The sequence below is a fragment of the Myotis lucifugus genome, unplaced genomic scaffold (assembly GCF_000147115.1).
Source record: "Myotis lucifugus unplaced genomic scaffold, Myoluc2.0 scaffold_404, whole genome shotgun sequence".
NCBI classification, from domain to species: Eukaryota; Metazoa; Chordata; class Mammalia; order Chiroptera; family Vespertilionidae; genus Myotis; species Myotis lucifugus.
In genome coordinates this window covers 61,961-76,692 of record NW_005871452.1, presented here as the reverse complement: position 1 = coordinate 76,692, position 14,732 = coordinate 61,961, and the positions used below count along the sequence as shown (strand labels likewise).

Here is a 14,732-nt window from a genome sequence, read left to right as displayed (position 1 = left end):
AAAACTTGAACCCCCAATTTGATGGTATTTGGAGATGGGGTCTTTGGGAGGTAATTAGGTCATGAGTTTGGAGCCCTGGTCCGATGGGATAAAAAGAGATACCAAAGCCTTGGCCAGTGTGGCTCAGTAGTAAGCCCATGCACCAAAGGGTCACAGGTTCGATTCCTGTTCAAGGGCACATGCCTGGGTTGCAGGTTTGATCCTTGGACCCTGTCAGGGTGCGTGCAGGAGGCAATCAATCAAGAAACTTCGATGTTTTTTTCTCTCTCTCTCCCCTCCTTCCCTCCCTCCATTCTTTCTAAAAATCAATGGGAAAAATATCCCCAGGTGAGAATTAACAGCAACAACAAAAAGAAATACCAGAGAGTTCTCTCTGCCATGTGAGGACCTGGAGAGAAGGTGACCTTTTACCAGTCAGGTGGAGTCATCACCAGCAACCAAACTGGCCGGCACACTGACCTTAGACCTTCCAGCCTCCCCAACTTGAGAAAGGAAATTTGTTTTTAAGTCCGTGGTATTTTGTTATGGCTGCCCCAGCTGAACAAGACATCATATTAATAGAATACAAGGCAAAAAAAATTATCATCTCAAAGATGCAGAAAGATATCTGACAAAAATCCAACACTTACTCTCAACACACTGGGAATAAAAGGGAACATGCACAACCCGCTGAATGGCATTCAGTGGAAACCTACAACGAACACCATAATTAACGGCCAGAACTGAAGCTTTCCCTCTAAGGCTGGTAGCAAGGCACAGATGTGCACTCTGGCTTTTGTTCAGCATTTTTTCGAAGTTTCCAGCAAGTACAGTAAGCTGAAAAACAAAAACCACTCTACATCAGAAAGGAAGGAGTGTCTTTAATCAGAGATGACATGGTCCTGTTTATAGAAAACTAGTGGACTGGTGCACGAATTCGTGCACACTGAAAGGAAATTAATTAGAAGAAATATTTTAATATCATTATTCACTCTTTCTCTATAATAGAAGTATCAACCAAATTCATGATCAACAATGACAGATCAAAACACCTGTGTGCAATTGTCGCCAGCGAGAGCTTTATATGTATCGCGCATGTGCAAGTCAACTTAGCTTTTTATATATATAGAATGAACTTGCTTAATTACACCTGCTTTCTGATTTAGCTAAACTTTTTCCAGCCCAGTGAAGCACCCCAACTTTTCTTTCAGGTAACTGCAAGATATATACCTGGAAAAATAAAATTGCTAAGCACAATTAAAGATGATCTATCAAATTAAAAGGAGGCAGACTCAACTGCAGTGTTTGACTATATTCTGCACAGTGACAAAAAAACCTGAAGTCATTTTCAAGGTTCACCACTTCCTACTTCTTTTCAGTCGAGTCAAGTTCCTAAGCTTTCTAAACCTCTGTTTTCCGGTTAATGAAAAAAAAAATAGGATTCCACCGAATCTCCTATCTACCTACTCCAGGACTTTTGTGAGGATCAAATGAGATGAAACACAGGAAAACACTTCACAGACATTTGGTTAAAGTGTAAATGTTTCCATCTGGCTATAAAGGAAGTCTTGTTCCTGGGCTGAAGAAACTGCAAGGAGGCTAAAAGGGAACATGCACAACCCGCTGAATGGCATTCAGTGGAAACCTGGACTGGAGGTGCCTAAGGAGGGGCTGGGGTGGGAAGCACTAGGGGAGGGGCTTGGAAAAGCAGAAGCTGGGAGCATTTGGTCGTAGACTATGGGGTGCGGCTACAGTGTTTTGGACAGGTTCAAGCCTCGGCTGGTGTGGCTCAGTTAGTTGGCGTGTCATCCCATACACTGAAAGGTAGCAGATTTGATTCCTGGTCAGAGCACATACTTGGGTTGCAGGTTCAATCCCTGGCTGTGGTTGGGATACATGTGGGACGCAACTGATCTCTCTCTCTCTCTCTCTCTCTCTCTCTCTCTCTTTCCCTCCCCCCCTCTCTCTAACAAGTAATGAACATGTCCTCGGGTAAGGATGGCAGTTTCAGGCCCTTCTGAAGCTGAGGGGAGAGGATGCCTTCCCTCCCAGCTCCTGCTGATGCTGGCAATCATGGCGGTCCTCCAGCAGCTGCACCATTCCTCCTGTAGCAGCACCACTCCAGTATCTGACTCAGCATCGCACAGTGTTCTCTGCATCAGTTCAAATGTTTATTTTCTGATAAGGGCACCAGTCAACTGTCCCGCTCCAGCATGACTTGATGCTAACTTGCTCACATTGTAAAGGACCTGGTAAGGTCACATTCACAGGTATCAGGAGACAGAACTTGAACATATTTTTTGGGGGGGACCAAGTTCAAGCCAACTAATGGCAATATCCCCCCTCCACCAAATATCTACAGATTCAGCACAAAGCCTGCCAAAACAACAGGAGGCTTTTTACAGAAATTTAGCTGATCCTAAAATGTGTCTGGAAATTCAAAGGGTTCAGAATAGAAAAAACAATTTTGAAAAAGAAAAAGTTAAAGGACTTATATTATCTGATTCCAAAACTTACTATAAAGCTATAGTAATAAAGACAGTGTGGGTGTGAAAATGGCAGCCGAATAGGCAGACCTGTCGTGCACCTCATCCCAGGGCCAGATTGGAAATACAACTAAATTGGAGAACATTCACCTGGGATTCCCACCTGAGGAGGAGATATATCAATGAAGGACAGAGAACACCTGGAGACCAGTAGGAAGGGCAAGGTTGTGAGAGGAGTGGAGCCAGCTCCCAGGGGAGGCAGGCTGGCAGGCCGAGAGAGGAGGGAGCGCTGGGCTGCGGGAGGGGCTGTTACCTCGGAAGATAGAGGCCCGGAGCCTGGGATGGGCTGCAAGCTGTGAGTACCAGGGCGGGATGGGCTGCCAGCTGTGAGCACCAGGGGCGGGATGGGCTGCAAGCTGTGAGCACCAGGGGCGGGATGGGCTGCAAGCTGTGAGCACCAGGGGTGGGATGGGCTGCAAGCCGTGAGCACCAGGGGCGGGATGGGCTGCAAGCTGTGAGCACCAGGGGCGGGATGGGCTGCAAGCCGTGAGCACCAGGGGCGGGATGGGCTGCCAGCTGTGAGCACCGGGGCCGAGACCAGCAGCCCGGGCAACACCCAGCCTGATAGGCAGCGCGGCTGCTGGAGCGGGTCAGAAAGAAAGCCGCGGTTTCATTGTTTGGTTTTTTAACCAAGAGCACAGGAGTTTTCATTTGCAGTTACTCACCCGAGCTTTGGGAGACATGGACTGGAGGTGCCTAAGGAGGGGCTGGGGTGGGAAGCACTAGGGGAGGGGCTGGGAAAAGCAGAAGCTGGGAGCATATGGTCGTAGGCTATGGGGTGTGGCTACAGTGTTTTGGACAGGTTCAAGCCTCGGACTAATGAGAGGGCACAGTCCTCTCGTGGCCATGTGCAAGTCCCAGCTGGAGGGCAGAGCCTTCCCAGCACAATTATAGCCAACAGCTATAGTTGTATGCTTGAACCTATGGACTGAACACGTGGCCCCACGTGCCTGTGTGATAGAGTTCAGGAGCAAGTAGTTGAGTAGGACTGAAACCAACAAGAATGCTGTAAACATCTTGATCACACCCCTACTTTGCCTCGTGGCATCTACTATAAAATAAAGACACGGCTTGTGGGCGCTGTCGCTGTCTCCTCATTAGGGAGGCAGCGTCCCACCGAGACCCAGCTTTCATTCTCTTGTCTCTTTTCTCAATCCTTTCATCACCCCCACTCAGGATCACTCTTGGCTGTACTGGCGCGGCCCAGTAGGCCCCCAAACTGAAACAGCCATTTTTCCCGAGAGGAGCTGGCCACTCACAGCAGCCACAGGGCAGGGAAAGGGAAACCCCTGCTCTGAGGACACAGCCGCTTCCCCTCGGGAGCCCTGCTGCCACACCTGCACCTGCCACACCTGCTCGGTGAGCTTTTCAGAGGAAACAAAGGCAGAGGCCAAGCCTACCAGCTGAGCAGTCTCCAGAGCATCAGTGACTGGCTTGGGGGAGGGGCCGTCCGCCACACTATCCCGGGAACCAGATGGTAATTTACCCAAACTCCGGGCTCCCAGCCGACCCCGCCGGTCTCCACACAGTCCTACTCCCCCCCCCCCCCATTTTTCATTACTCAATTTTTTTCTTCTCTCTTTTCGTTTTCTACTGCTTTCTTTTTTAAAAATTTTATTGATTTTTTTTTTTTTTTTACAGAGAGGAAGGGAGAGGGATAGAGAGTTAGAAACATTGATGAGAGAGAAACATCGATCAGCTGCCTCCTGCACACCCCCTACTGGGGATGTGCCCACAACCAAGGTACATGCCCTTGACCAGAATCGAACCTGGGACCCTTCAGTCCGCAGGTCGACACTCTATCCACTGAGCCAAACCGGTCAGGGCGTTCTACTGCTTTCTCATCTTTTTTCTTTTTCTTATTTTGGGGATAACTGCTTTTTACACTATTTTCCCTTTCAAATTTTTTTCTTTTCTTTTCTCCTTCCTTTATTTTAAACCATTTTCCTTCCCCCATATCCTTTAATTCTTTATTCTTATTTTATTTCAGCTCTGCACCTACATATTCTGTCCCCTCCTTTTCTTGTGGTTTTATGTTTGTGCTTTTGTTTGTTGTTTGTTTTGTTTTCTCCTCGTGCTTTTTCCATCTCTTTTTCTATTATTCTTACTCTCTTTCCTCTGTCCTAATTCTCTCTTCTCTGGTGGTTGCTTTTGTTGGTGCTGTAGGGGTATTGTGTATGTTTTTGTTTTGTTTCTTCTGATTCATATTTTGTCATGTTGTATTTTGTTCTGTTTGGGCAGCACTTTCACAACAGCTCTCACAATGTGGTTGTGGGTGAGCCACATAGTCAGCTAGCCTGAGAGGAGACTCTATCCATGACAGGCCAACAACATTCAAGACCCCACTACACCAGGAGAACCCAAATAACTCAAGTAGGGGGGCTTTCTAGAGCACCCAATTCAGGAGAATTGAGACTGCACCACTGGATTCCACAAAACACCTGCTACATAAGGCCACCCCACAACATCTGGGAGGCATAGCAGTCTCATCTAATATACAGAAACAAAAACAAAGGGACAGCAAAAATAAGGAAATAAAACAACAACTCCCAAATGAAAGTAAAGGAGAAATCACCAGAAAATGAACTAAATGAAATGGAAGTAAATAATTTGTCAGATAAAGAATTCAGAGTAATGGTAACAAGGGTGTCAAACAATTCAGTGAGAACTACAAGCAACTTAATGAGTATTATACAGGTCTTAATGAGAGCTACACCAACATGAAAACAAAGGTTGAAACAACAAATGAGAATAGATTGGAAGTGAGGAATGACAGCTGAAATAAAGAATACCCTGGAAGGATTTAACAGTGGACTAGAAGAGGCTGAGGACAGTATCAGTGAATTACAAGATAACGTAGAAAAAAACAGCCATTCAGAGCAGTGCATGGAGAAAAAATTGGAAAGCAGGAGAGTTTAAGCTTTGGAACAACATGAAATGTCACATTAGCATTACAGTGTACCAGAAGGAGCAGAATCTGAGAAAGGAATAGAGAACCTGTTCCAAGAAATAATGGCAGGATAAAATGGCAGCTGAACAGGCAGACCTATCGGGCACCTCATCACAGGGCCAGGCTGGAAATACCACTAAATTGGAGAACATACACCTGGAATTTCCAACTGTGGTCCAGCTGAAGAGTGACTTATAACAAGGAAGAAAGAAGGCACTTGGAGATCTATAGAAAGGGCAAGATCTAGAGAGGTGGGGAGCCCAGAGAGGAGGGTGCTGAGCTACGGGGAGAACTGTTTAGGGGCACAGGCAGGGCTCCACACACCACCTGCGGTGGCAGTGCTGCTGACCTGACCGGCGGGGCTTCCCAACCTGTGGCAGTGTGACCCGAAGCACCCGTATCATCCAAGCAGCTATGAGAGGGAGCAGGACTGCTGGCAGCAACAGTCTAGACCCAGCAGACCAGAGCCAGTGGGGGAGAGAGCAGCAGTTTCGATTGCCCTTTTTTTCTCTAAACACAGAGCACAGGAGTCTTCATTTGCAGCTACACACCCAGGCAGTGGCTCAGGAGGGAGGTGTGGACGTGAGGTGACTGAGGAGAGGCGGGAGGGAAGCAGGGCAGTTGACCTGGAAAAGCAGGAGCCAGGAGTGCTGCAATGGGTTGTTCATAGGCTTCCAAACCAAAACGGCCATTTTCCCTGGGAGGAGCTACCTGCTCCCAACACCCAGAGAGCAGGTAAAGGGGACCCCCCCCCATACAGCCTGCCACACCTACACTTTGAGGGTTACTGAGAAACAAGGTAGAGGCCAAGCTTACGGGTCTGAGCAGTCTCAAGGAGTCCCCAGTGATTGGATTGGAAGAGGAGCCGTCCACTCGACTATTCTGAGAACCAGACTGATTAAACCTCCAGGGTCGTAGTTGACCTCATTGGTCTTCATACAAGGAGATCTGTCCAGTCGAGGGCAGAGTAACATTTTGGGCCACTCATGGAGGAGCACCTCTGACACAGGAAACACACCCTTCATATTCCCTGAAAGCGAAACAGCACTTCCCCTGTCTAGAGCCCTGTCAGAAACAGACTCTTGAGAGATTAAGACTGACAGCTGGTAGACAAAGAGAGCAGATTGGCCCCTCCTGCTTGCAGCCAAGGCCTGTGGAAACAGACACAAGCAGTGGATCGGTGGATTGCTTGGAGCTTCAAGCAGGGTGCTAAAGGCCAAAGGACGGTGCCCAACAGTGGTTAAGTCCTCACAGAATTGGCAGACAGAACAGAAGAGTGGGGTCCTACGCCAGCTCCCTTGGGGCACTAAACTTGGCTGAAGTGAATGAGACTTCACTTTATTTATCTTATTTATTGCACCCCTTTCTTCTGTTTTCCTCCCATTTTTTCTTCTTTTTTCCTCTTTTTAAAATTGATCTTTACCTATCTGCTATATTGATTTGCTATTATTCTAGTCTCTGTTGTGCTCATATATCTAATTTCCTCTTCCCTGTTCCTACTCAATTTCCCTTTCTCTTTTTATTTCACTACTCAATTTTAAAATTTTTTCTCTCTTCTTTTTCTAACTTCTTAACTTGTTTCATTTCATAAATTTAGGTCTATCTGCTCTATTCTCCTATCCAAAGTTTTTTCCTTGTCTTCTCATTCCTACCCCCCACCCCTTTATTCTAAACCAGGGGTCCTCAAACTACGGCCCGCGGGCCACATGCAAATACAAATATTGTATTTGTTCCCGTTTTGTTTTTTTACTTCAAAATAAGATATGTGCAGTGTGCATAGGAATTTGTTCACAGTTTTTTTTTAAACTATAGTCCGGCCCCCCAACGGTCTGAGGGACAGTGAACTGGGCCCCTGTTTAAAAAGTTTGAGGACCCCTATAAAACCATGGTCCTTCCCCTATTCCTCTAATTCTTTAACCTTATTTTCTTTATTTAAGCTCTGTATCTACAAATTGTGCCCCCCACCCACCTTTTCTGGGTGTTTTTGTTTGTGCTTTTTGCTTTATTTGTTTTTGTTTTGTTGTGTTCCTCTACATATTTTTTCTTTTTGTTCCATCATTCTTGCTCTCTTTTCTCTTTCTTAATTCTCTTTTCTCTGGTGGTCATGGGGCTATAGGCGTCTTGTATACATTCTTGTCCTCTTCCTTCTGTGTTGTGTCTTGTCTTGTATTTTGTGCTGTTCAGACAGCACCTCCTCAATAGCTGGCACAACATGGTAGTAAGTGAGACACATAATCAGACACCCTGAAAGGAGACTCCATCCACGAATGGGACAATAACATTCAAGACACAACTACAACAGGGGAACCCAAATATCTTGAGATGGGGGGGGGGGGCAGCTCAGGAGGCCAGGAGACTGAGAGACTGCACCATGGGTCCCCAAAAAATCTACATTTGACCAACACCAAAAATCTGGGTGGCATAGCAGCTTGATCTAATACAGAGAAACAATGACAAAGGAACAGTGACAATGGGGAGACAAAGAAACAACTTGTAAATGAAAAAAGGAATAATCACCAGAAAAGGAATTAAATGAAATGGAGGCAAGTTAATTTGTCAGAGAAAGAATTCAGAGTAATGGTTATAAGGATGCTCAAACAGCTGAATGAGAAATACAAGCAGCTCAATGAGAATTATAAGGAGCTGAATGAGAAATACACCAGCGTGAATAAGAATCAAGAGGAAATGAAGAATGACATACCTGCAATAAAGACCACCGTGGAAGGTTTCAACAGTAGACTAGAAGAAGTTGAGGACCGAATTAGCAAGTTAGAAGACAAGGTAGAAAAAAAACACCAAGCAGAGCAGCAACTGAAAAAAAAAATGTTTAAAGCTTGAGAGTTTAAAGGAGCTTTGGTATAACACAAATCAAAACATCTTCACAACAGGGGTGCAGAAGGAGAGGAAGCTGAGCAAGAAATAGAAAACCTGTCTGAAGAAATAATGACAGAAAACTTCCCTAACTTTGTGAAGAAAAAAGGTCACACAAGTCCAGGAAGTACAGAGAGTCCCAATCAAGATGAAACCAAAAAGACTTACTCTAAGACATATCATAATTAAACTGGCAAACATAAAAGACAAAGAAAGACTATTAAAGGCTACAAGAGGGAGACAGAAAACCACCTACAAGGGATCTCGCATTATATTATCAACTGATTTCTCAACAGAAACACATCAGGCCAGAAGGGAATGGCATGAAGTATACAAAGTGATGAAAAGCAAGGGACTGAATCCAAGAATACTCTATCCAGCAAGGCTATCATTCAAAATTGAAGGTGAAATCAGGAGCCTTGAAGACAAAAAAAAAAAAAAAAAGAAAAGAAAAAAGAAAAAGAAAAAAAGGCTAAGGGAGCCCTATTGGTTTGGCTCAGTGGATAGAGTGTAGGCCTGTGAACTGAAGGGTCCCAGGTTCGATTCTGGTCAAGGGCATGTACCTTGGTTGCAGGCACATCCCCAGTAGGGGGTGTGCAGGAGGCAGCTGATCGATGATTCTCTCTCATCGATGTTTCTAACTCTCTATCCTTTTCCCTTCCTCTCTGTAAAAAATCAATAAAATATATTAAAAAAAAAAAAAACAACAACCAGCAATGCAAGAAATGCTAAAGGGACTGTTGTAAAAAGAATAGAAAGGGAGGAAGGAACACAGGCATAAGGAATAAAAATGGCAACAAACACGTTCCTATCAATAATAACTTTAAACATAAATGGATTAAATGCTCCAATCAAAAGACACAAGGTAGTTGAATGGATAAGAAAACATGACCCCCCCAGAGACATATGAAAACATGCTCAAAGTCACTAATCATCCAAGAGATGCAAATCAAAACAACAATGAGATACCATCTCACACCTGTCAGAATGGCTACCATCAACAAATCAACAAACGACAAGTGCTGGTGAGGATGTGGAGAAAAAGGAACCCTCCTGCACTGCTGGTGGGAACACAGACTGGTACAGCCACTGTGGAAAACAGTATGGCGTTTCCTCAATAAATTAAAAGTGGAACTGCCATTTGACCCAGTAATCCCACTTCTAGGACTATGTCCCAAGAAAACAGAAACACCAATCAGAAAGGATATATGTACCCCTAAGTTCATAGCAGCACAATTTACAATAGCTAAGATTTGGAAACAGCCTAAGTGCCCATTAGCAGATGAATGGATTAGAAAACAGTGGTACATCTACACAATGGAATACTACACTGCTGTAAAAAAGAAGGAACTTTTACCATTTGCAACTGCATGGATGGAACTGGAGAGCATTATGCTAAGTGAAATAAGCCAGTCGGGGAAAGATAAATATCACATGATCTCACTCATATGTGGGATATAATGAACAACATAATTTGATGAATAAGAATAGATCAGGAGACAAATGGTGGGGGAGGGGAGTTAGAGAGCACCCAAAGGACTTGTAAGCATGCATATTAGCATAACCAATGGACACAGACACTGGGGTGGTGGGGGCTTGCCTGGGGTAGGAATGACTGGGGGGGGTGTCAATTGAGGAAAAAGGAGACATATGTAAAACTTTAGAAAATTAAAAAGAAAGAAAGAAAGAAAACATGACCATATATATATATATATATATATATATATATATATATATATATATATATGATGTCTGCACTCCCACAGGGGGAGCTCTGCTCAGCCACAAGCCAGGCTGATGGCTACCAGCACAGTGGTGGAGGCAGGAGCTTCTCCCACCTCCTTAGCAGCACTAAGGATGTCCGACTGCAGCTTAGGCCTGCTCCCCGTTGGCAAGTGGACATCCCCTGAGGGGTCCCAGACTGCGAGAGGGCACAGGCTGGGCTGAGGGACCCCCCCCCCCGAGTGCACAAATTTTTGTGCACTGGGCCTCTAGTGATACTATACATAGAAAACCCTAAAGACTCCATAAAACCTACCAGATTTAATAAATGAATTCAGAATCTATGAATACAAAATTAACACCCAAAAATCCATGGCATTTTTATACACCATAATGAACTCTCAGAGAAACTAAGACAAACAATCTTATATATATACTAGTAGCCCGGTGCACAAAAATTTGTGCACTCAGGGGTGAGGGTGAGGGGTGGGGCCAGACCCCTCAGCCCGACCTGCACCCTCTGTCATGTTCCGGGACCCCGGCCGCTCCTGGCCTAGGCACAGGCCTACAGGCTTGGGCGGCCTGGTTCCCGAGGCCCCATTTTCTCAAGAGAACAAAGTCGGCGTTAGTTACAGCCCTCACAAAACCCAGTACACTGCATCTGTGCATACAACTGCCTCGTTCATGTGCCTGCTTTGCCCTACTGAATTACTAACATCTTGAGGACATAGCTCTGTCTTATCCTGCTTCAACTTCAGTGCCTGGCCTTGTGCCAGGGACCTGAGAGGGTTTGCTGAGTGAGTGAATGAGTGAGTGAATGAGTGAATGAATGAGCAAGCAAGTGAATGAGCAAGCAGCTACCAGCAGGGATAGTTCGCACTCTGCTCTGGGCTGCCTGACGCAAATCCCTGGAAGTTCCCGCCCTGCTCCCAGCGCCCCCTCTTCCCTCTGCCGGCTGCATAGTTCACGCAGGGCAAAGGCGGCCCAGGGTGTGCGTCTTGGCAGATCGGTGCATTAGGACCTGCCAGACTCCGATCCCCATGGGAGGGCCGTTTGTGGGCGTGGCCAGTGGCAGATCGGTGCATGAGCACCTGTCAGTCGGGGATCCCCTTGGGAGGGCCGTTTGTGGGGTGGCCAGTGGCAGATCGGTGCATGAGTACCTGTCAGCTGGGGATCCCCGCGGGAGGGCCGTTTGTGGGCGTGACCGGTGGCGGATCGGTGCATGAGCACCTGTCAGCCAGGGATCTCCACAGGAGGGCCGTTTGTGGGTGTGGCCAGTGGCCGATCGCTGCGGTCCGGCCGCCAGCCCTGGGTCTGTTCCCATACGGGCTGCCTGCTGCCCGGGTTGCAAATAGCAGGCCCGGATGGTAGTGAGGCAGGCGGGATGGCACTGTCCCACCCTGCTTACAGTATGCAAATTAGCCGCCATCTTTGTTGGCGGTTAACCGCCATCTTGGTTGGCAGTTAATTTGCATATTGCCCTGATTAGCCAATGGGAAGCATGTCGGAGGTATGGTTAATTACCATGTTTGTCTATTATTAGATAGGATACCATTGCAACAAAAAAATAAGATACATGGGAACAAACAAGGTGGTAAAGGACCTGTACTTGGAAAACAATAGAACACTGAAAAACGAAATAGAGGAAGATATAAACAAGTAGAAGCAAATACTATGTTCATGGATTGGAAGAATTAGTATCATTAAAATGTCCATATTACCAAAGCAATCCTACAGATTCAATGCAATCTCTATTAAAATACCAATGGCATGTTTCACAGATCTAGAACAAGTATTCCAAAAATTTATATGAAACCAAAAAAGACCCCAAATAGTCACAGCAATTTTGAGAAAGAAGAACAAAGTTGGAGGGTCACAATACTGGATATCAAACTATATTACAAATCCATTGTAATTAAAACAGTACTGGCACAAGAACTGGCATGTAGACCAATGGAACAGAAAAGAGACCTCAGAAATCAACCCAGACGAATATCAATTAGTATTTGACAATGGAGTCAAGAGAATACAATGGAGTAAAGATAGTCTTTTCAATAAATGGTGTTAGGAAAATTGGACAGACACATGCAAAAAAAAAAAAAAATGAAACTAGATCACCAACTTACACCATACACAAGAATAAACTCAAAATGAATAAAAGACTTAAATGTGTCACAAAACCTTAAAAATCTAAGACATCTCACGTAGAGGTATTTTCATGATACATCTCCTATGTCTAGAGAAACAAAGGAAAAAATAAGCAAACGGGACCACATCAAACTAAAAAGCTTCTACACAGCAAAACAAACCAGCAACAAAATTAAAAGGGAACTTAATGTATGGGAGAACAAATTTGCCAATGATACATATGACAAGGGGTTAATTTCCAAAATATACAAAGAACTCACACAACTCAACACCAGGAAGACAAAGAATCCAATTAACACATTGTATTCGGGAAACGTATTTATACATTTTACGTTGCAAAAAATTAGCAAAAATGGCAGGCGCCACCTGTTAGCGCACGATAAAAACTACCTGCAAACAATGTGTTAAAAAATGGGCAAAAGACCTGAATAGACACTTTTCCAAAGACAACATACAGATGGCCAATAGAATTATGAAAAGATGCTCAATGTCATTAATCATCAGAGAGATGTAAATTAAAACTACAATAATATATCACCTCACACCTGCCAGAATGGCTATCATCAATAAATTAACAAGCCACAAGTGTTGGTGAGGATGTGGAGAAAAGGGAGCCTTAGTATACTGCTGATGGGAATGCAGACTGGTGCAGCTACTATGGAAAAAAGTATGAAGTTTACTCAAAAAATTAAAAATGGAACTGCCTGTTGACATAGCAATCCCATCCCACTTCTATGAATATATCCTAGGAATCCCAAAACACCAATCAGAAAGAATATGTTCAAGACAAATGCAACCTTATAGCAGCATTAATTACAATAGCTAAGATCTAGAAACAGCCCAGGTGCCCATCTATATCTCTATATATAAAAGGCTAATATGCAAAGTGTCCCCTTGGGAGTTCAGCTGAGAGACCGGGAGTTTGATCGCTTGCTATGACGTTCGCTGACCACCAGGGGGTGGTGCAGAATGAAGGAAGACCCCTGCCGGCAGCCGGCAGCTGGGGAAGGAAGGCCCCGGCTGGCAGCCAGAAGGCCCTGATCGGCCCTGATCGCCGGCCAGGCCTGGGGATGCTACCCATGCATGAATTTCATGCACCAGGCCTCTAGTCAGTAGATAAGTGGGTAAGAAAGCTGTGGTACATTTACACAATGGAATACTATGCAAATGTACAAAAGGAGCTCTTACCCTTAATGACATAATGGATGGACCTGGAGAATATTATGCTAAGTGAAATAAGCCAGTTAGAAAAAGACAAATACCATACAATCTCACTAATATATGGAATTTAATGAACAAAGTAAACTGATGAATAATATATATCCAGTGGCATGGAAACATGGAACAGAATGACTCAGAGGAGTGGGAGGTAGAAGGGAAGAGATTAACCAAAGAACATATTAGTATATGCAAATATGCATAGCCCATGGACATAGACAATAGTGTGGGAAAGGCCTGGGGTGTGTCAGGGGCTGGGTGGAGGATGCTAAAGAGGGGAATGGGGGACATCTGTAACATTATCCACAATAAATATTTTTTTAAAAATATATTTTATTGATTTTTTACAGAGAGGAAGGGAGAAAGAGAGTTAGAAACATCGATGAGAGAGAAACATCAATCAGCTGCCTCCTGCACACCTCCTACTGGGGATGTGCCCACAACCAAGGTACATGCCCTTGACCGGATTCAAACCTGGGACCTTTCAGTCCACAGGCCGACGCTCTATCCACTGAGCCAAACCGGTTTCGGCCACAATAAATATTAAAAGACATTTTTACTGAGAAGATAAAATAGAAACTGGAGGAATATATTTGCCAATCATTATTCTAATGAAGAACTTGTATGAAGAATATATAAGTAACTGATGACTCAATAAGAAAAATACCATTCCAAATAATGGAGTTGTTCAAAGATGTAAATGATGCCGGGATTTTTAAAATGTACTTCAATGCATAATTTTCTGGCAAGGACACCAGAATTATCCTATCTAATAAGAGAAACATGGTAATTAGCTGTACGGCCGATACCCTTCCCATTGGCTAATCAGGGCGATATGCAAATTAACTGCCAGCCAAGATGGCGGCCGGGAGCCATGCACTGAAGCAAACAGGGAGGCTTGCTTGCTACAGTGACTGCGGACTCCAACATTCCCCGCCTGACTTGCCGGCCTCTCAGCTGCAACTCTAAGCAACTATGTTGCAAATATAGAAGCTAAACAAAACCCCAGAAACCTGCGTTAATCAGCCGGGCTTCAGCCAGCCGGACTGCAACATTGTATCAAATACAGATGGTAAACAAAGGCCAGAGCCGAGGCCTCAGAGCTAAAGCTGGCCCAGAATAAAAAAAGAAAAAGAAAAAAAAGGAGCGGTTGGGAGCTTCAGTCACCCACCAGCCTGAAAACGGCCCTCAGCCCCTCAGTCAGAGTGGCCAGGCACCCCAGTGGGGACCCCCACCCTGATCCAGGACACCCTTCAGGGCAACAGCAGCCCCCGCCGTGCACCAGGCCTCTATTCTAT

The 14,732-nt window shown here is 45.0% G+C and overlaps 1 protein-coding gene across 5 annotated transcripts in view; it reads right to left on the bottom strand.

Annotated features, from left to right (window-relative positions):
- TUBGCP5 (tubulin gamma complex associated protein 5) overlaps nt 1–14,732 on the bottom strand; it is a 103,918-nt gene that overhangs the window by 79,156 nt on the left and 10,030 nt on the right. Inside the window, exon 1 of one of the 5 annotated variants that reach the window (XM_023743637.1) lies at nt 8,177–8,237. The exons of the other annotated variants lie outside the window; for them this stretch is intronic. The gene's annotated coding sequence lies outside the window, so the exon portion shown is untranslated. Of the gene's footprint in view, nt 1–8,176; nt 8,238–14,732 lie in introns of those variants that run through there. 5 annotated transcript variants of the gene reach the window in all.